Raw genomic sequence first — 22,603 nt, forward strand, 5'->3', positions numbered from 1 at the left:
GAGCCACTGCTTGGTTTGTTACCATATCCCCAATTACCCAACCCTTTAACAGAACTGGTAAAGCAGGGGAGCAGGCAAATGGCATTAGATTCCTTCCTTGGAGAGTCAGGGCAGAATTATTGAAAGAGTTGGAGTGTTGGAATCAGCCAGACCTGAGTGTGAATCCTAGCTGTGTGACCTTGCACAAGTTACTTAACCTCTCTGAGTCTGTTTCCTCTTCCATAAAATGGGAGCTCTAACCCTTTCTCCAAGGGTGGTCATGAGTGTTAAGTGGAATAAAATTCATATAACATTATCACTATATGCACATACATTGTAGGCACTCAGAAAAGAGTAGGTATTTTGTTGTGATGGTTATTTTGTTCATATTTATTCATGTCTTCTCAGTGCTGGTTTTCTAGCTTCCAGAGTACCTATGCTTAGTTCAGTGACTGCCTCAGGGCTCCCACAGTACTTGCTGGGAGAGCCTTCAGAACCTTGATAGCCAAAGGGCTGTCCTGAGGACATCCAGGAGGAGGCACCGTGCCCCTGGGGAATCCCTCCACTTTCTCCCCCTGGCTCTGGGCAGTAATTTGAGATGTCGGTCTAGGCATTTCTCTTAGAAGACAATGTTTTCAATTACTGCCAGGGCAGTGGCTGTGCAGGCTGTGACCAAAAGCTCAGGGACTTTGGGTCTCCCTTTCCTAGGGACTCCCTGTCAATCTGTAGTGTTCCTCAGTAGGCACTCACTTAACACGTGCATGAGCGCACGCACACACACACACACACACACACACACACACACACATCATGCCTCATCTTCTTTTTGGAGACCTTGGTTCTGACTGAATGACTTGGGAACATCACAGCAATGGCAGTATCTCTGTCCAGAGAGTGGGTATTAAAGATACATAAATAATCTTATCAGTAGTTTAATTCCCTCACCCTTAAACTTACTTTTTAAAACTTGGAAATAATAAAGAGGTACAAAAGAGAGGGAGAAGACTATAGTTCCACTCTCCAAAAACCTTTGCTAATGCTTAGCAATACCTCCTGCAAGTTTTTCTTTCATGCATGTTTGATTTTATGTAGTAATGATCATCCTATATATTTAATAACCATTTGAGTGTGTCTTTTTGTACTTAATTTTATAGAATAAGCATCATTTTAGTAGTTGTATAATATTTCATCGAGAAGGATACACCATTTATCTCAATAACTGAAATCTTAGACTACTGCCAAAATGTTTGCTATTGTGCACAGAATTATGAAATAAATCAAGGTTTTTCTGCTTTGGAGGTTATAATCTCAGGACTTATCTTCTAGAAGTATAAGGTTAAATGTTATAAGGCTCCTAATACATACTGCCAAACTGATTTTCAAGAGAATTATAGCAATGTATAAGCCCCTAAACTTTGGCTCCTGATCTTTACTGATATGACCCTCCCCCCAAAACTCCCAGCACCCTCTGAGGATGCGTCACTGAGGCGGCAGAAAGTTGGCTCCACCTCTAAGTCACTGCTTACCAAGCTGTGGCTCCCATGTCACTGAGTGCAGGGGATGAACTAAGGTATAAATGAGCAAACTTTTCATATGCATTAGAAAAAACCATGAAACGCACAAAATCCATGTTTCTGTAAATATTATTTAGGACCTGACTAAAGTGTGTGTTTAAATTTCGTTTTCTTTTTTTACGTGTGTTGAGTGAAAGAAAAAACTGCTGTGTAATAAGCATTCAGACTGTACCCCATTATGATCAAAGCTGTAAGAGTGGAGCGGGACCTCTGCCTGGTCAGTGAGCGGAGCCCAGCAGTGCAAAGGAAGTTAAACTGGGTGAAGAAAACCGTTTTCCACACACATAGGACGCTAATAAAAATGCAGAGCCCCTGGGAGGGTTGGGGGTCAAGTGAGAGCAGCATTTTATGCTGCTATCAGGCATTGTCACCTAATCTACCAACTGTCTCAATCTACAGAGGAAGAAACCGAGTCCAGATAGGGCAACCACTGCCCACTGCAGAGAGGGAGCAGCGCGGCCGGGCCAGCACCCGGGCCCTGGTGCCCCATCCCGGGCTCCTCCCTCACTCTAGGGAATCCTCCGAGTCTTCGGTAGATGGCTTCACATCTGGGTTAGGGCAAGAGCAAGGCCCATTCAAACCCGGCCACTTGCCTGCTGTGGCTGTGCCCTCCGCGGGGAGCACCCAGCGTTGGCCCCTTTCCTGATAACGACTGGCCGCCCCGTTCTTGGTAAGGCCCCCACTGGCTCTTCACCTTGAGGCTGGCGAGTTTGCTTGTGAGCTGGTGTGAGGGGAAAGGCCAGCGAGCCCCCTCCCCCGCTGAAGCCAATAGGCAAGGAGTTAATCTCCAGAGGCCTTGCTGACTGCCGCGTAGGGGGTGCTTCGTAAGAAATGAAAAATAAACTTAATAAATAACATGATAAGTAGCTGTTGAGTCGATGAATGTTGCTGGGTACATATGCCCAAGTATTCCCTCAACGGGGCACAGAGCTTTCCGTTCTGCATGTAAAGAACCGCTTCCGTCTGCTGGGCACCCACCGTGGGCCAGGTGCTTTGCTAAGTTTGTTGGTCAGGCCCACAAGCGGCAGGCTGAACACTCAACTCGGGCAATCTGCGGAGAGTTGGATAAAGCGGCTATTTACAAAATGTGGGTAGACTGCAGGGGCACCACACAGGAGAGCGCAGTACCCACGGTGGGTGGCATGGAACCGGTACCACCCTGCGATAAGGGAGAGGAGGCGAGAGGCAGAAGCGTGTGGAGAGGGCAGCGGGGCAGGAACTGTGACATGGTGTCAAGGGACACAGCCTGCTGACTGGACCTAGTCCCCTCATTTTGTAACAGATCCAGGGGGCAAAAGAATGTTACCCCAGCCTCTCAAGCTTCAGTTGGCTTATGTCACTTGATTTTCACAATAACTCTATGAGGCAGGTACTCTCCTTGCGAACCCATTTCAGAGAGGAGGACACTAAATTTAAGAGAAAAAACAGTTGCTCTAGCCAATTTTGCTCAGTGGTTAGAGTCTGTCCCACAGACTAGAAGGGTCGTGCTTTGATTCCAGTCAAGGGCACGTACCTGGGTTGCAGGTTAGATCCCAACCCCAGTTGGGGCACATTTGGGAGGCAACCAATCTGTTTCTCTCTCACATTGGTGTTTCTCTGTCTCTTTCCCCCTCCATCCCTCCCTTCCACTCTCTCTGAAAAGCGATGGAAAAAATATCCTCAGGTAGGATTAACAACAACAAAATCTTTTTCATTCAAATTTTGTATTCTACATAACATTTTCATGTATGTTTTATTTTTAAAACAATGTTTTTCATTACTTACCATTGAGTAAATTGATGCTCTAGAGAGAGGCACCTGGTTCATCTGCTGGCTTCACCCACCCATTGCACAAGCCCCAATCCTCCAGAAATGTGAAGTCCACGTTGGGTCAAGCACCACTTGCCCAGGAAAACCTTCCTAACTTTGCCCCGCCAGGTTGGGTTAGAGCCCATATTCACTGAGCATTAAACATACACCCCTTTTTCCAAAATTATCAACTCTCCCATCCCCTAAGATAGGACTCAACATTTCCTTGAGTAATTGAGGTAACTACCATTAAGGGCTATTAGCTCAAATAGGCCCCAGGCAGAGTAGGCAAGAAACTGAGTGCTACCCTGCAAAATGAAGTGAGGAAGGGGGAGGAGTGCAGAGCCAGCTGAGGAAACGCCTTTCTCCAGTGCAGGGCTGGTAACGGTTTATCAACCAGCTCCAGGTATGGGGAAGGGAGTCCTGCCTTGCAGTGTTTGCCAGTTTCCATGATGTAAATACTCTCACCATGGCTGACTTCCAGCTACCAATGTGATGTCACTGAACATGGAGTTGGGTAGTGATGTACAGTAAGTAGCACACTTATGGTATTCTACCATATAGAGATATAATAAATGTAAATAAATTCAAAACTAGAAATAATAGTGAAGTGTTATAAAGTAATTAAGCAGTAATGATTTTTAGTATTTATTAAATTTGTTTTAATATATATTTCATTATAAGTTTACATAATTTACTATTTAATAATAATTATGTTTAACAACTGGCTTGCAGAGGTCCATAAAATTTACCAATCACCTGTTGCAAGCCAGTATGAACAGCTAAATTTCTCTTAAACAGTACTATCTCCCCAAATTAACTACTATTTGGGGGAAAAGAGCATAGTCATAATTTAATAGCACTATTAGACCATAGAACCCACATGCATGCAGCTCACACTGATGTGACTGTTGAAAAGAAATCCACAGAGAAGGATTCATGTCACTTGCTGACCATGAACCTCAGGTCTTGGGACTTCTCCTTCTGTGGTCCCTGCTAGGATTTGAGTAGCCATGAGAGGGCCTGGAGAGGAGAGGAAGGTAGAGGTTTGGAGACCTGGACCCTTGCTACAGTATGGGAGAAGCTCAGGCTTTGGTGAACCAGGCCAGATATAAGGGAATGTCATTGGGACCCTGTTGATGATGGACTTTATTTTAAGTGCTTTTCCTTTAAGATTCAGGAGAAAGCCCAAATTAACAAGAAAGTTGACTTTTATCCTCCAATGTTATAATTCCAAAGTAGCTGTGACCTCTTCAGTACAGAACTTAGCTTATGCCTATCCAGCCTGATGTGGCTGTGTTAGGAAGCCCAGTGAGATGGGACAGCAAAGGAGCACTCGTCTACTCACTGGCTTCAGAGAAGAGGGACCAGTGGCCTCTTAAGTGTCTGGTTCCAGGGTTCAAGGATGCAGACCCCCAAAACTAGGGGAGGTTCTGAGAGGACAGGTAGATAACCCAACCTTCTGCTCACTTCTGTAGATTAGAGGACACTGCTCCGAAAGGAGGGGGGAGAGTGCTTCACATCTGGGTGGCATCCCTGACTCTACCTAGCATGCAATGGTGTCATTGTGCTTTCCTTGTCTGCTTCCTCTCCTAGATCCTACACTCTTTGAAGGGGAGAGAAGATATCATCCCTAGCACAGAGCCTGGTACATAGTAGGTGCTCAAAAAATGTTTGGGAGTATGAATGATATCCAAGAAGCAGTGCCTTCGGTCTTCCCATGAGAATAAAGCTCAGAGCAGTGAACCAGAACCTGCCCTGATGCAGCAATGAGCAAGTGAGAGATGCTGGCCAAGGAGCACCCAACAGAATGCACTAGTGATGAACCAACGTCATGATTGGCTCCTAAAAAGACCTTGAGGCACTGAACTTGGTACTGGGAAAAGACAGAGAAGGAAAGACTCAACGTTGGTCTTCCGAGAGTTTCCTGAAGAAAGGAGCTGTGTACACCTGAGGAGATCGAGCAAGTCCAAGGTGAGTCCATGGGCTCCTCTGCAAGGTTGGGTGACTCGTTTAAGGTCTCAGTGGCAGGACTGAGGATGCTTCCCAGGTCCTTTGCTCCTTCACCAATGTCAGCCACTCCCCTCCTCTCTGGATGAGACAGAAGTGCTGAGGAGGGCTGGCAGGATCACCTCCCACTGAGGAGACTTCAGCTACATGGGGCTGTCATGGGCTTTCTGGGGTGGTGGAGATGACTGGTGGGGAGAAAGGGGGAAAGGAGGGATGAGGCAGCCCAGGGTAAAAGACAAGTTATACCTGGGAAAAAGCATCAAGAGTCTGAATGGTGCTGGGAGTTAGAGGGGAGAGTCATGTAGGACAAAGTTGGAAAGTCTTGGTAGTCCAGAGCCTGGAGTGCCAGCTAAGAATCCAGCACTTTCACGAATCAGTTTCTTCTTATATGTTGGGAGAGGAGAGACTTAACATTTATTTATGTCACTATTTAATGAATGTCTATCTCCCATGCCAAAATGTAAGCCCCGTGAGGGAGGAGGGGCTGTGCCTGGTTTTGTTCACTGATGCACCCCCTACACCTGGAGAGGTGTCGGGCCTGGAGCAGGCACTTAAAAAGTGTTCACTGAATGAATGACCAGAGATTTGCAGTGTGTATATTTGGTGTTAGATTCCAAGGCAGCCTCAGGAGCTAGGGAGGCCCAGCCAAGAGGCTCCTAACCTTATAGCTCCTCTCCCTCCAGTCTTCTATATGCAGTGCATACGTACCTTTAGGATCTCATTTGAAGCAAGAGTTCCTTAATTTAAAAAAATTAAGTTTGGGAACCACTAGAGCAGGTGTCCTCCAAGGCCCTCGCTGCTCCGTCACTCTGGGTATTGCCTGGTGGCCGGCATCTAGGGGTCTATGAGTGAATGGGCCAGGCCCTAGTTCTCTAGGTCAATCTGTCTCCACGCTGGTTGTACCAGGATGTTTGCCCACTTTGGAGGGCACCTTTCTCTAAGATCATCAAACTGGGCCTTTCCTTTCCTGTTGCCTGAGTTACCAGGAGAATGACTCGGCAAAAAGCCCATGTCAGTCCCGGCTGTGCCCCACAGGCTCAGTGTGTTCACCTCCTCAAGCTAGCAGCTACCCTGACCTTGCTGGAGGGTCACCCCCAGCCATGCCAGCTCCCTCTAGCTCCTTGGATTTTCTAGACCTAGACTCAGAGAAGCCAAGTCAGTTGAAAAGGAAAAAGATAAATATCCTCCCTCCACACCCAGACTCCTCGCTTGAGCTGGGAAAGTGCCAACAAAAACAGCATGATGTCATCCCCCGACTGATCCTGTTAATCCCTTTTCTGCCGAATATTGAGTCTTGGTTTTTATTTAAAAGCGATTTTATTGTCAGAGGCTGGTTAAAAGCCTCTGCGAGCTATGTCAGGAAACCTGGGGCGTCTTTGATGTGCAGAGTGATTCAGGGCCCTCAGCCCCCTGAGCCCCACAAGGAAAGAAATGGGATTTGCAGAAGACTGGGACCCGGGAGGAATTCTGTCTCAGACAGTATACTCTACCAACGCCATCTGGTTTTGTATTTCGCAGCCAGTGCACCCCTGTAAAAGGCCTCTGAGAGGGTTTCTCTGCCTCTACAGAGCCTGTGAGGAACATTGCAGTCCCACTCCCTCTGAACCACCCCTTTCCTGTCCCCATTATCGCTAGGAAACACTCTCCCCTCTGCTGGGTGCCCTCCCCCACTCACACCCCCATCACCCAGTATCCACATCCCAACCTATTCCAGAAGGGCTGCCTTCGAGAGGAGAGGTGGACTTGGGGCCAGGAGACATGGGTTTGAGGCTCAGCTTTGGACAGACCTGGAAAAGCCACTTAACCTCTTTGAGCCTTAGTACCTCGTCCGTAAGACGGAAGGAAGAATCCCTGACCTGCTACCTGCCTATATTGTATGTGACCACCCAGATGTTCAAACAAAATCATGTCTCTTCAGGAGCTCTACAAACACAAGAGCTCTGTACTAAGGCCAAGCATTATTGCAGGGAGGGTAAAGTGCAAAGGAGGTCTAGAGGAGCAGGGGACCTGGAGGTGTGTGCAAGGCAGTCACTCCAATGAAGGACCATGGAATCTAAGGCAGAAAGAAAGGGACGGGAAGCCCGGAGTCTACTGATGGACAGTGAGAAGGAACTGGGTTCATGATGAGGTCGAGGAATTATTGTAGGAGACCTTGAGGAAGTAAGCCGGGAGGACAGGAGATGACAGCCAGAGAGGGAGATGTTGGGATTTGGGACTTGGGAGGCTATGCTCTTTTGGTGATGGGAAGGGAGTGGGTAGCTGAGGTTCAAAAGTATTCTTAGCAATGAGGTCAAGGGGATCCTGGAAAAGTTATCCACAATGATGAAGAGCCCAGGAACAATAGGGAGTTGGGGTGAAAGGGACTTCCAGGAGCCCAGGAGCCAAGGTGGTCACTGGCTTGACCTAGAGGCCAGGGGGAGTATCAGGGGTGAAGAGGGGGCTGAACAATGCGAGTCTGAAGGAGGAGGGATTTTCACAAGACAAAAAGGGGTGTAGGGGTGGCCTGGAGGTATGGGGCAGGAAGGGTGCAGACTCGTCCCCTGACCCTGAGGTGGGAATATGAGAATAGCAGCCCCCGCCTGAGAAGACAGCAGGTAGAGAGAAGGGAATGTTCCAGGAAAAGACTGAGTGCACAGAGGAGTTTACTGTCGTGAAACAGTGAGGGGAGGAGGGGGAACGAAGGAAGTAGGGCGGGTGAGCTCAGATGTGTGGCAACAAGGCCTGGGAACCATGGGTACCTGAAGAGGCATTGCAGCTCCTTCCTTTGTCTCCTGGATAAATAGCTTTGGGGGAAGCTGGTTGCCATGTTGTAAGAACACTCAAGCAGCCTCATGAAGAGATGCTTGTGGAGAGGAACCAACCTGCCCCCCATGTGAGTGAGCCACTGAGTTTTGGAGTAATTTACCCACACAATAATTGGAGGTGAGAAAAAAAGGAGGTAGTGTGTGTGAAAGTAACAGCCACTGGAACAATACTTGGCACATAGTTTTTCTCAGGACTGAAAGGGACCTTCTAGCATGTGTGGCCATTTCCCTTGTAACATCCCTGACCGGTACCCCGACTATCAGCTAACCTGGAGTGCCCTTATCTATTCTTCATGTGCAGTTGTGTTGGCAAGTGATGCTAAATATCTTGGCCTCCTGGGGCAAAGGTAAAACAATGGTGGGGCCCAGGGTAAGGCAGTCCACAAACAGCTTCCCCTCTATAGAAAGTTTCCTTCTAGCCCCCTGAGCGTGTCTGGCCGCTGACTTTCCTGTATCGTATAAACCAGGGATTAGCACACTATGGCCCATGAATCACTCACCTGTTTTTGTAAATAAAGCTTTATTAGAACTCAGCCATGCCCTTTTGTTTGTGTGTTGTCTAATACTGTGTTTGTGCTACAAGGGCAGAGTTGAGTAATTGTAACAGATATCGTATGTGGCCTGCAAAGCCTAAAATACTTACTAGATGACGTTCTAAGGAAAAGTGCTGACTTCTGGTAGAAACAGTCAAAGCATTGTTGGCTAGCACAGATGAGAGCCACCGAGGCAGCATCAGTTGTTCATCCTCTGTTCCCAGGGCTGCAGAGGACAGAGGGACACTGGCTTCTCTCTTGCTCTCTCTGAAGATGAAGTACTTTCCAACAGGACAGGGGAATGTCAAGGGGAATCTCACCAATCCTGACACATAAGCCAATAGCTGTCTACCCTCCTGCATTAGTTATCTGTTGCTGTGTAACAAATTAACCCAAAACTTGGTGCCTTAAAACAACATGCAGTTATTATCTCTCACAGTTCCTGTAGGTGAGGAATCTAGGAGTGGCTTAGGTTGGTGGCTTGGGGTGTTTCAGGAGGTAAAGATGTTGGCTGGGGCTGCAGTCACCTGAAGGCTTGACTAGGGCTAGAAGATGTAATTTCTAGGTGGCTCACTCACATAGCTACCAAGTCAGTGTTGGTGTTAACAGGTGGCATCAGTCCCACCCCAGCAGCTCTGTTTTCTATCCCTTCTTTGAGGTGGAGAAGCTGTTCCATGGTGCTGGCCCTGAGCCTAGGGTGTTTATGAGAAGTGATTTGCAAACTTCATCCCAGGCTGCTCTAAGAATTTACACTCTTATCCCAATGTGTGCAAAAGTCTGATACCCCCTCCTCCACCCCCTGCCCGAAATCCTGGCAATTGGATGGTGGCACCTATGCTGGTTGCCTGAGCACTGCAGGTACATGGGAACTGCAGGGTCAGGGGATCATCCCAACATGGCAAGAAACCTCACTTGTTCTAAGAATCCCTCCCTGAACATCTCAGTCAACTCCACAGGGCCCTCCTCTGCCCTCCAGAGCATTAATCTGATACTTAGGACATGCATTTATAAATTATCAGTTGAGCAGCATCCATATGTTTCCCAAATAGAGTGTAAGCTGCAGCGTGAAGAGCTTCCTTACACTTTCCTGTCCTGCCCACCTGGCCCATTGCCTAGAGAAGAATCGGAGCTCACAGATGTTTGTCAACTGGCTGTTGCCTTGGTGGCATGGAACACAGGCTACAGACCCTGCCTCCCAGGGCCCAAAGTAGCAAATATTGTGGTCAGTGGGACAATGGGAAACACAGGCAGCTCTCAGGCCCAGGTGATTAGAAAGTCTGCTGACATATCGGAACACACCAGCCCGTGGCAGCCTGTGCATTTTTTCAGGTTGGCAGGCAGGACATGGCCATCTCGGAAGCAGAGCTGAGCCCCAGCAAGTCCGCTGCTCAGAAAGCTGGTACTATCTCAGCTGAGATTTCAGGCCTGCTGGGGGAGGTCTCGGGTTACTCCCCATCTCGGGCTCCCCAGCTTTGACGAGAGCTGCTTCCACACAGAGCTCTCACCACCACCCCATTCGTACAGGAAATATTTGCCAGAGTCACCTTCCAGGAGAATGACAACTGAAGATCAACCTTTCATTTGTCGCAGGACTCTTTCAGTTTAGATGAATTCCTCAACCCTCCCTCTCTCCCAGTTGGCTCAAAGATGTGCAGACCTTCCACACATCTTTCCACTCAGTGTCCCTTTGAAGTTTAGAAGTTGACCTGACGATGACGCCTCTTTGCACTATCCTTGCCAGTGCCCTGAGGATCTGCGTGTCAACGCTGTGAGGCAGGACAAGGAGACAGTTTGGTTCGGATATCTGATGAGTGATTAATAACCAAGTAACTACAACAGCTAATATTGTGCTAAACATTTTACAAATACAATCATAAGTAAGCCTCAGAACAGCTACATGAGGGGGAATGTCACTATCCCCGTTTTCAGATGAGTAAATGAAGGCTTAGGCATTTTAAGAAACTTCCAAAGTCACCCACCTGGGAAGTGATAAGACCAGGATTCAAGTTCAGGAGAGTCTGGCTCCAAAGCACTGCCAACTTGACTCTCAAGTTTTTAACCTCACCAGGGAAACAAATATTAGCATAGTTTTTAAATTGTATATTACAATGTGACATTTATAATAATAAAAATATGTATAGAGGAGTGGTTCAAAGGATGGTAATTATTTCTATCTGTAAAGGAGGAAGAGAGATTAGGAAAAGCTACACAAAGGAACACTCAAAAATAGAACTTCATCTATGGTTCAACTTATATTCTCCTCTGAAACCTTTAGCCACCCTCCATCCACACTGGCAGCTACTGACTGAGTCGTCCATCATCTGGGCAAGATCCAGGCAAAAGGGGCCCTTTCTCTGAGCCCTTGTTTTACTAGGTATCACATATCATTGATATGAAATAAGTTACTGTATTAAAAAACAGGAGAGTGCTTCTGTAGCTCGGGATCTGGGGCTCAGCATTGGCACAGCACAGCCCTAACCCTAACCATCCGCTCTCATGAGTAACACCATTCAGGCCCCAGGAAAACACTTGATTGATGTTTCTCACATCAGTAAACAAATTATAAGGCTTTTAATTTGTATTACTCGCAGGTCTATCCATAAAACACAAGAAGCACAGGCAGACACTGAAAGCTAGAATTGTACATAGTTTTGTTTTTATAAAAATATTTTTAAATATTTAATTACATTTTCAAAGGATTAAGTAACTTTTATCTAAGTCATGTTGGCTTTTAAAGTTGATAGGAATTTATTATAATTTTCATTTTGTCTTTTCATCTCAATAGATTGCTTGCATATTTGTTAGTGTAAATATTCAGTCACATTAAAACATGAAATGGATTCACTCCCCACTCCAGCCATACTCACTTATCTCCCCCATGACCTTTCCTGGGCAAATAGGGGGTTGGCCAGGTGTGGAGCCTTAGCAGCCTCAGCTGGCTCAGCAGGAGGCATGCAGAAGGCGCCCTGGCTGGGGCAGGAGGCTATTTCAGCTGCTGCTGTGTGTACTGCTCAGTGCCTCGCTCTGTCCTGCTTTGACCTTGGCCTTCTGACCGTCTCCTGGTACCTAACTATTCACCTGGCTTCCTGGTCCACCTCAGCTGATAGCTTTAGCCCCTGCTGCCCTGAGCCAGGTCCTTGTCAATGTAGCTTTGATGATTACAATCCCTGCTTCTTCCCCAGTGATTATCCCCTGACATCCATTGGCCTGGCGTGATACAATTCACTAATAAGAAAATATGCTTTTAAAACAAAACCTCTTCCCCCTGCCCCCTAAAATATAATGGCCTTCTTTATCATTCATTTTATGGAAATTATTGTACAAACTACCCTGATCCGGGCCTCACCTTGCCCCCTTTCAGGGTAACTCATATATATCATTAAACCTATAGAAAGGTGATCATCTAGTTCATCACAGTCTTTATAACTGGGGAAACTGAGGCATGAGGAGAGGAAATGACTTGCCCATGATCACCTAGCAAGAAAACAGACTAAAGCCAGCTCCTCAGGCTCCCAGCCCGGAGCTCATTCACCATCCACACCATCTACTTGGACAATTGTGTGGCATTCCAGCAGCACCCCCACCTCACCCCGTAACATACCAAAGAATGGTTATTATAAATTATGGGGACCAGAAATCTGATGCTGGGCATTTAAAGAAAAGGCAAGAGAGGTTCAATCACACAATGGCACTCTCCAAAGTTGAGTTGGGATTCGCCGCCCTGAGAGTCTGTTTGCCTTTCTGGAGACTAAACACTTTCACAGTTCCTTTGGCCCAAGAGTTATTTTCTTGTTGGGAAAATGGAAAATCCCCCTTACAGATGGTAAGAAAAATAACTTCAGCTGAGCTAATCCTGAGACAAAGACCCTTCTGAAAGTGAAAATGGATAGAGCAGTCAGGGGGAACAAATATTTATTTTAAATAAATACAGAATTTTTCTCCTGGGTCCCTTTTATTTGCTCATGCCTAAGATTTTCCCAGCTGGCTTATTAGAGAGAGGCTGGGTTGCATGGGTCACAGGAGGAGCTGGGTGGTCATTAGCCTCAGAAGCCCAAGCTCACTGGGGTCCTCTGCCTGGCCACTGCTGTTAGGAGCTGCACCCCATAGACCCTGGGCTGAGAAGATGTAACTTCTGGAGGCCGCCTCCCCCTACCCAGATAAGCCCCTCCCTAGAGATGAGATTATCAACAGTCCAAGACCCTACTTACTACTTATCTTCAAAATGTACCTCTTCTTAACAAATTCCTGCTTTTCGCCCTGAAATTTCTCATTACAATTTGTTTCTTGATATCAGAATAATTTATGTTCATTTCATCGATTTCATAATCTATTAATTTTTTGTCTGAATTTTCTCAGTTATTTAGCTAATGGAAAATTAAAGAAAAACCCAAGTTGGTATCTAATTTAAAATATTCCACCTGTGAGACAGGCCTAAAAAGAGAAAACGTAACAGTTGGAAAACACTGAAAATGTCAACAGCTTCAAGTATCACAGAACAGAGATTCCTCCTGTGGGATTCAGGAGTCAGTGGACATGACACCTGTTCTGAGAACGATGGATGTTTTTACAGAATGCCTGCAGCTGCGTCATCATGAGCAACTGTGAATGTTGTTAACAGCAGGTTACCTTCTTCCAGAATTTGTTCCAGTTTGTTGAATGAAGTCACAATGAAGATAAATGTGACTTCTGCCAAGGTGTTTGGAATTGCCCTAGAAGGGGCCTGCAAGGGAGAGGCCTACGTATCACTAGATTCACAATAAATCCACCCTATAAAGTATAAAAGGGGATTAGCCCAGTCTCCCCAGGGTCATTTCACCTCTGCTTTAAGACACCCACTTCACAGCCAGTGGGCATGGACAAAACCCCATGAGCCGGGGTCACAACGTGGTCATGGGATATGAGTAGACCAGGGGAAAGGAGCGTCAGATGCAGGGCTGAGTGACTGTGCAATGCTTCACATGTCTGAAGTAAAGAAGTATTAATAGTCCTACTAATACTTCTATAAAATAGCATTAATAATACTAGCCCTATCTACTTCATAGAGGTGAGGGTCAAACTGTATAAGATCTGGAAAAGTACTTCATAAACTACATAGCATTTCCTGAGAGTAATATATACTGTTCTCGCAACCATGCATTCACTTTTATCATGCATTTGATGTTTATTGAGTACCTACTGTATGCCAGACACTGTTCCAACACTGGAGATAAAGTACTAAACAGATATTATCTTTTTAATATATAAAATTTATTTTCTTCCTAGTCTTTAAGCTGAATGGTTCCTTGTGTGGTGATCAGTCTCCAAGACTGTGCCTGAGAATCCTTACCTCCTGGAATCTATGCCCTTCTGTTGTCCCTACCACATTGAATCTGGCCTATGTGACCTATAGGATATGGCAGAAGTGACAGTCTGTGACTTCCAAGGTTAGGCCATAAAAGATGTTGTTGCTTCATCCTTGGTCTCTGGGATTACTTGCTGTAGAGGAAGCCAGCCACCACGTCATGGGGACACTTACGAAGCTAAGTAGAAACTTGGGGGAGAAACGTGGTGGTCTCTCAGCATTCAGCCCTAAACTGAGACATGTGTGACTTTGCAAGTAAGTTCTCCAGCACAATCGAACCTTCCAATCACTGCAGTCCAGCTGACATCTGGACTATAACCTCACGAGAAACCCAAGCCACAGTTACCCAGCTAAAACCTGACCCATAGAAAATGTGAGATAATAAATTTTTGTTTTAAGCCACTAACTTTTGAGGTAGTTTCTTATGCAGTGTTACATAACTAATACACTTGGTCAAATAATTCTTCCAAGACGACAAATGAAGATAATTCCACATTTGGTCTCAGATTGCTACAAACTGATGTCAATCATCATTTACTGGAGGAAACTTGCTTCCATAGCATCAACCGTATAGTCAGTGCTCCATAAAGAATTATTTGTTGGCTGTTAGATTAACGATTTTAGAGCCCCGAACACAGCTGTGACTTAAAGGGCAGGGGATAGGTCACATAAGGTTGGCCAAGACACCGAGGCAGGTCATGTGGTCAAGGATGGTGTCAGTAACAGGCTGGCCTAAGGGAAGATTGGGGAAACCAGTGGACATCCCAGGGGCTATTCAGAGCATGACATTTAGGTAGATCCAGGCTGGAGGGTCTGGATTGAAGGGAAGGAAATATTGGTCAAGTATAATTTGAGGGAGGGGCAAAGGACAGGTACTGAGACTCAAGGGCAAGACGTTAGACCAAGAGATGACTGTTGGGTGAGGCGTGGTGGGGGCGGGGGCGGCAAGAGAAAGGACCTCAGTCTCGGAGGCTTAGGGAATCAAGGCAGAAATGGCAGACAAGCCAGAGCCCATACCTGGAGCTCAAGCCCAAGTGGAGCTGAGGGGTACAGCAAGGACCAGATGCCAGGCTGACCAAGTGAGTGCCAGCAGGACTACAGCTCCAGGTCTCTGCCATTTGTTCTGCCTAAGATCTAGGTTGACCAGGAGCCCAGAACACATTACGGTGTGCAGAGGAGGCCTCGTCTGGTGAAGTGGAGGGAGGAGTGGGCAGAAATCAGACCCGTCTGCAACTTGGGAGAGAGCTCTGGCTGGTGTGTGCTGTTAGGTCTCTTTCCCCAGAGTGAAGAGGATTGAAATGCTTGCTGATTTCAACCTCCGATCCTGCATCAAAACTGTTCTTTTGTTATTGTTAGTGGTTGCGGTCAAGTGGACTCTTGTATTTTCTCTGTGGCTCCTTCTCTCTGGCCACTTTGAAACGGAGGCTCGGGCAGTTAGGTGGATTCAAACAGCCATAGCAAAGTCTAGACAGCAAGATAGTTCAGAAAAGCAGACACACATGAAGGTGAGTTCTGTAGATTCTTGAGGGACTCGGGTGTGTGTTGAGCCCACTGACCCCTAAGGATCGGTGCTCTCCTCTGCAGAGTGACCCAGTCACTGGGTGTCAGGTGCCCTAGTACCTGGTTCCCTTCACAGACCTAGTCCTGACTCTTCGACTCAACCTCTTTTGCCAGTTCTGCCCTTTCTTTTCTGCCCCTTCTCTTCTGCCTTAGCCTTTTGGATTTGACACCTGTTATGGGCCCCTTGGTTTCAGCTTTGACCCCTTCCCTGCTATGATTTTCCTCCTGCCCTAAGGAGCACCCTCCCCCTCGCCCAGCACGCGGCTAGGGGCCCCTCCCACTGATAAGTTCCCACCAGACTCACCTCTAAGATTTCTGACTCCTAAGTCTGAATTTGCATTGATTTGGGATGAAGGTGCTTTGCCACGATCCTTCTATATCAAAACCTTAGGGGAAGCTGTCTCTCCTTAACTATACACCTTCACAGTTTTCCCTTTTGTGATCTCTGGGCTTCTGGGGAAATAAACAATGTCACCAAAACAGGTCGCAATGAAAATCTACTGATGACATCAAATTGTGAAATTCCAATAGGGAGTCAAGGTAGGAAACTTCATTGGGAGAAAAAAAAGACTTAGCACAGGAGCTCTAGGGATAAGCAAATGGAAACTAAATACAAAGTGACCAAAATAAGGCCCTCACTTCCCAAAATAAAACCTTCTCCTAAAGCTGGTACCCTGACCACAAAAGCACAATAGTGTGAAATGACAAGCTCAAATCCAAATTCCCTCCTCACACTGCAGAGACAACCTGTGGTTCTGTAGCATCCCCTAGCTTTTCAAATATATCAAAGACAAATTTTCCAGATGAAGTAAATTCTCCAAAAAAGTGTATTACTCCAATTATGCAGATTGAGGCTGCAGTCTTCCATGTCAACCTCTGCCCTCTCCCACCCACACCCAACACACAATGTTCAGGTCCTGGGAGAGCTTTTCTATAGCAATTTCTCTACACGACATTCACCATTGTTAGCTGAATTAGCACAGATCTTTGCTCCTCACTCAGCTGTAAGAATTGTTGCTCTTGGAAATGTTTCTGAATTAAATCTAATCGGGCTCCAATTTCTCACAAAACAAGCTCAGTATGAAGTCCCATGTTGGTCATTTTTTGTGGCTTTCTTGCCCTCTCTCTGGGGCTTTCATGACCCATGAGAAAATAGAGGCAAGTCCTCTAGTTGTGGTTCACCATGGTCACTGTTGGAGTCCCTGGTCCATGCTTGTGCGGTCCATTCAAAGATGGATTGCTTCACAAACATATCCATGACCATCATGCCAGGCTCAGCCATTGGACAGAAGCCAAAGCACCATAAGTGTGGTGCTTGGGCCACGGTCCTTAAGAATCCAGGCAGTCATCCCACCCTGGATCCTGCCACCCTCAGGAATGAAGGTCTCCCATCCTCTCCCCATCCCAGGCCCCAAGTCCCTGATCCCTTCTCCTCTAGGGCAATCAAGCCTTCCTTCTGGCTAGGTCTAGACCTTCCCCAAAAAAGTCCAGGTGCTTTTCCTCTTACTCCTGGAATCACACACACAAGAAGCTGTTCATCACCAGCACCCCCACCCCATCCCCCAAAGCAAGGCATGCAGGATTCAGGAACAGGAGAGCCAGCTTGAATGCCCCATCCAGTGAGACTCAAGGGAGAATTAATAATGTTCTGCTGATAAGCCTGCTGCAGCGGGAAGGACAAGGCCCTCCTTTTTAAATAAATAGATTGTTAAGATCATTAATTTATGGTCACCTAAACACTCTGTGTGGTCTTTTTTTAAAAATCCTCACCTGAGGACATGGTTAGAGAGAGGAGAGAGGAGAGAGGAGAAAGGAGAGGGACTGGTTGCCTTCAGTACGTGCCCCGACCAGGGGTCATCGAACCTGCAACCCAGGTATGTGCCCTGACCAGGAACCGAACGGGCCACCTTCCAGTGCACAGGACAATGCTCAGCTGAGCCACCCCAACTGGGCACATTGCATATTCTCGATTCTAAAATAATCTACAGTACTTCTTTAAAGCAGAAGGACCACTGTAATAGAGCTCACTCGTGCCCAGAACACAACAGGGGCTCAATGCAGCTTTGTTCACGAGTACTGAGGACTGTGTGACAGCCCACCTTGCTGCCTTCGGCTCACTGAGATCTGTCTCATTACGATTTCAGGAACTAAGATGAGGCTTCAAAAAAACTACACCCAGGGACTGGCTGGTGCCCTGGGCAAATATACCTTACTAAGAATCTGTCCATTTGTTGAGACAATTTGTTGCATGTTTGTTTGGCACTACTGAAGATTTAAAGAAATCAGTGACATGGTCTCTATCCTAAAGACTTATTTTCTAGTTGGGAAGGTATGCACCCATGAGAAGGTTTAAGTTTAATGACTGTATAAAATAACAATGAAAGTAATGTCAGAAGACACATTGGCATATCTCATTGGGTTCCTGCAGCAATCATGAGTGGTAGATATTAGGATCTCCCATTTTGTAGATGAGGAAACTGAGGCTCAGAAAAGAGATGCTGTCCTCCATCAGCCATGCCTCTGGAGGTAGAAATTAACATGGGGCCAGAGGAGGTCATGCCCAGCTGTTAAGCCTTGGCTGGCTTGCTCCCTACCCACTCTGACCTGCAAACTTCCCAACACACGCACACTACCTTATGGAGCAACTGACTCTGTAACAGTCTATAAAAGTTTTATTGTCCCTTCATTTAGAACGTTGCTGGATCTTTCCAGCACTTGTAAATAATATAGCACTCCAACTCCTGCCCCCACCCTGTCCCTAACCATAGGTACCCGGTGTCGTTAAGAAAACTCCGTCAGGGGACCCTGAGGTCACCGGCTTCCACTTGTGGGTTGTCAACCCACCATCCCATCTTCCCTAACCTGTCAAGGAGACAATGACCATGGCCCAGGTGAGTGGCACTCTGGTTTTCCAGTCAAATCTCCCACTCTACCCACCAGTCTCCCCAGTATTCCTACTATTTCCTGGATCCTCTACCTCCCCAGGCCTTGGCTCATGTCATCCAACCCTCCTGGAGTGCCCTTCCCTCAAATTATGCTTGCCCAGTACTGCCCACCTACAAGAACTGGATCTAAATATCACCTCCTTCCGGCCTTTCTGAATTTCTCCCATCTGGATATGAGCTCACCAGTCTCTGAAACACCACAGAGTTACACCTGGATCATCTAAAGGCATCTTTCACCATCTGCTTCTTATTACAATTATTTGCGGGTTTGCCTTAGGGGATTGGAGTCAGTTCTGAGTCTATGTCCAGCCTCTGCGGCTTATGAGCTGTGCAAAATCGGGAAACTGAGCCACAAGAACCTCACCGTAAAATGAGGTTTCTCACGATGTAAATGAAATAACAAGGAGGAAAGCCCTTTATAAATGATCACAGGCTTTACTTGTGTAAACCTTCTGTCTCATTTTGTACATTTATAAAAATGAGGAGAAGTAATAGTCTCTCCCTCTTGGACTTGAAGTAAAAATTAAATGGGCTCATGGATGTAAAGCAGACTGAGCCCAGTCCCCTGCCTCTGTCTCCACCCCACAGGATATAAGCAGGACTGGGACTATAGACCCAGCATTAGCTCTTCACTCAGACCACGAGGTCCTGCAGGATTCAGGATGTCGTTGCAGACACTCCTTCACATGGTGACTCTTGGAATCCAGGCAGGTATTTCAACTCTGCAATAATAATAATCGTCGTAAACAGCTGGTGGTCCCTCAGTCCAGGAAATTAGTTTTCAGGGGCCTGGTCTGTGCTGTGGTGGAAACGCCTCTCCCTCAGAGGGAGAAACTGCAGAGTGTGTGTCTATAAAACCACAGCTGATTCTCAGGACCAGGGGAGGGAGCCGCCTTCCCGAGCGGCTGGCTGCTGCGGGAGAGTCGGAAATGTCCCTCAAATGGCCGTTTGGGGAGCATTGGCCCTAGTCCTCCAGGAGCTGTGTTATCTAATTACTTCCGTTCAGATTTGGTGCAGAGGGTGAATAAGTCAGTTTAGACTTTGGGTCAAGGATCTGAATCTGAGAAGAAAAGAAATCATAGAGCTGGGAGGGGCCAGTGGGGAGCACAGTCATTGCTGAGAACCACAAGCCATGCCCCTCCGCCTTCTGCAGCACCCCTCCCTCTTTGGGGGTAGGAGTTGGGGTGCACAGCCTTCTAGCATCATGTGTCCCTAACACTCCAGCCACAGCTGACATGACCAAGAGTGAACCAAGCCAGGCCAGTCAAATACTCTCTTCTGGAATCCTGGAATTGGAAATCAGATACACTGGTAGGTTTCTGTTGGAATATTTACCCAGGAAGATGCACTCTCATGGATAAGATACAGGGTAGAAGCCCGATGAAGTGGGGGGAGATTGGGAAGCTTGGACCTCATTCCAGAGAGAAATAGCTCAAGGAGGCAGCTCCACATGAGAAAGTTTAAAAAAAAAAAATACAAGACCCTGAACTTCTTTTACCTCATTGCTCTACTTAATTAACACAGTACCTCGCACGGAGCTGCTGCTGGATACAAGTCTGCTGACATTTGAATTAATAACCAAACAAGGTAGATTTGAGGGAGAAACAAATAAGCAATGAGCTGCTCAAAATCAAGGACCAGATTTATATGAAGTTCCAAAATAGGAAACAGTCAGGGTAGTGGTTACCCTTAGGGAGATGGTATGTGGGTGGGGGCACAAGGGGCTTCTGGGATGTTCTGATTCCCTCTCTGGGTGCTGGTTACACAGGCCTATTGAGTTTGTGAAAATTCTGTGAGCCATATGTGTACGATATACATACATCTCTGTATGTATGGTACATGTCAATAAAAAGTTTAAAAATAAAACAAGCAGGGGTCTGGTCTTTACTTGACCCCAGAGCCCATGTGATACAGTCCTGGCAGGGCTTCAAGGTCCACCTCCCTAGAGTTTTCATACAAGAGATAACTGGTTAAAATAAATAACCAAAGTGGCCTGGAAGAGAATAGCAATCAGTGGGCCAACTCACAGGAGAGCAGCCTTGTTCTGAGAAGAATCTGGTGTAGAAAGAGCTCATTGCCAAGAAGACAACCCCAAATGGTGTGATAATAGAGGGTCGGGCTAATGTTTTATACACAGACCCACAAACACACATATGTGTGTGCACACGTTCACATGCTTTGGACCTTTTGATAATTTCATAATAATTATAAAAGTAGTATTTATTGAAACTTTCTACATGGAAGGCATTGTGGTTTACATTCATTAAATAGTTCAATTATCACAACAACCTGATGAAATGAGTACTATTGTTTATCTTCATTTTTCAGATGAGGAAACAGAGGCACAGAGAAGTTTAGTGACTTGGCTAACGTCACACAGCTAATAAATGGCAAAACTGGGTTGGTCTGATTACAAAGCCTATACTTTAAAAATAGCACTTTCCAACTCCCCAAAAAGGTACAAACAGAAGTGTGTATCCTTGATTCCTCTGTGTGAACTATAAGACAAGAAATGTTCAGTTGTATTACACTGAAGGCATAGATGTGGTAGCAAGGGAAGTGAGCTTGTTTGTTTCAAGGGGTACATAGGAGATAATTAATTTGGGGATCATTTTCCCCAATGTTAGAAGAAAAGTGACAAACCTGGTGGCTTTGTTATCACATTTAATCCTTCTACCAGTTTTATAAGGTGGGCATTATTGTCTTTAGTTTACAGAAGGAGAAACGGAGGCTGGGAGAGATTAAGGGCCTATTCAGACTCTAGCCTGGGTGACTCCAAAGCGTAAGAAGGCATTTTTACCCTCAGACAAGGCAATCTACATCACGGTGTTGACTTCTGAAACTGGACACACTTGGCTGTCGGGTTGGACAGGAGGCTGGAATGTGGCCTGGCCTTGCACCGGGCCAGGTATGCTCAGTGACTATGTGGTGACTTCTCAGGGCTTGTTTGCCTCTGGCAATGGGCGGGCATCCAGGTTCACCAGCTAGGCAAGCACCAAGAAAAAATTATGACACCGAGGAGCAAACCCACCTGAGTCCCCTGTACTGAAGGAACCGAGGAACCCAGAGAGCAACTGCCTTGGAGAAATTTGGCTGATGCCTGAGAAGTCACTAACCTCACCAGCTTCCCGGGGAGAGAAGTAGGAGAGTAACAGCTTCCCCGCTGACCTCACACCTGGGGGAAGCACATCATTCCCAGCAGGAGCTCAAACCCCCCCCCACCCCCAGCTTTGCTCAGATTCAAGACAGAGGAAGAGAGAGCAGAGATGCAAACAGGCCAGAGTGACCTTTGCTTTCTCTCCTCTGGCTGCTGGCTTTCCCATTGCTGCTCTTAATGATGTGTAACGACAAGATAGTACAATGGTAATTTTCCCTGAGATTCATTGAATATGGATTTGATTTAGGGATAAATGACATCTTCATAATATTGAGGCTTCCAATGTATGAACAAGGTCACTCTCTGCATTTGAGTCTCCTTTAATTTTATTGGATAATACTTTACAGTTTTGAGTGCAGAGGTCTTACACATATTTTATTAGATTTCTTCCTACAGATTTACAGAGGTTTCATGCTATTTTAAAGAATAACATTTTAGAAATCTACTTTCTGTATAACTATAATTTTTAATGTACGCATGGAATATCTGTTTACCCGATAAACATGTTGTAGGTCTATTCCCATCAAGCGCTGGGAGGAGTGATACATCTCGTGGTCAAGAAGGTGAACTCTGGAGCTAAACTGGGTTCAACTCGTAGCCTCGTTCAGGCCTCATTTAGTGAGAGTCCACTGCTGTTATTACTGGTTATTACTCAGTGGAAGTCCTAAGCTGGGTGCAGTGAGGAGGGGATAGTACTCAAGGAGTGTTTGTCTAGGAGAGGCGTTAAGACATGTACACAAATAGCCCATGATTGTGAAATAGGAAACATGCAGAATATGACCTAACAGGGAAATCAGAGCCATAAGCCTCTCTCTTTCAAAAGTATCCCTTTGGGAGCCCTCATGTTTACATTGTTGCTGATGATTAAAGGAGTTTTTGAACATTTATTTATTTTTATTCTTATAAAAGTAA

Source organism: Miniopterus schreibersii, assembly GCF_964146895.1.
Source record: "Miniopterus schreibersii genome assembly, chromosome: 1".
In the NCBI taxonomy this organism is placed as follows: Eukaryota; Metazoa; Chordata; class Mammalia; order Chiroptera; family Miniopteridae; genus Miniopterus; species Miniopterus schreibersii.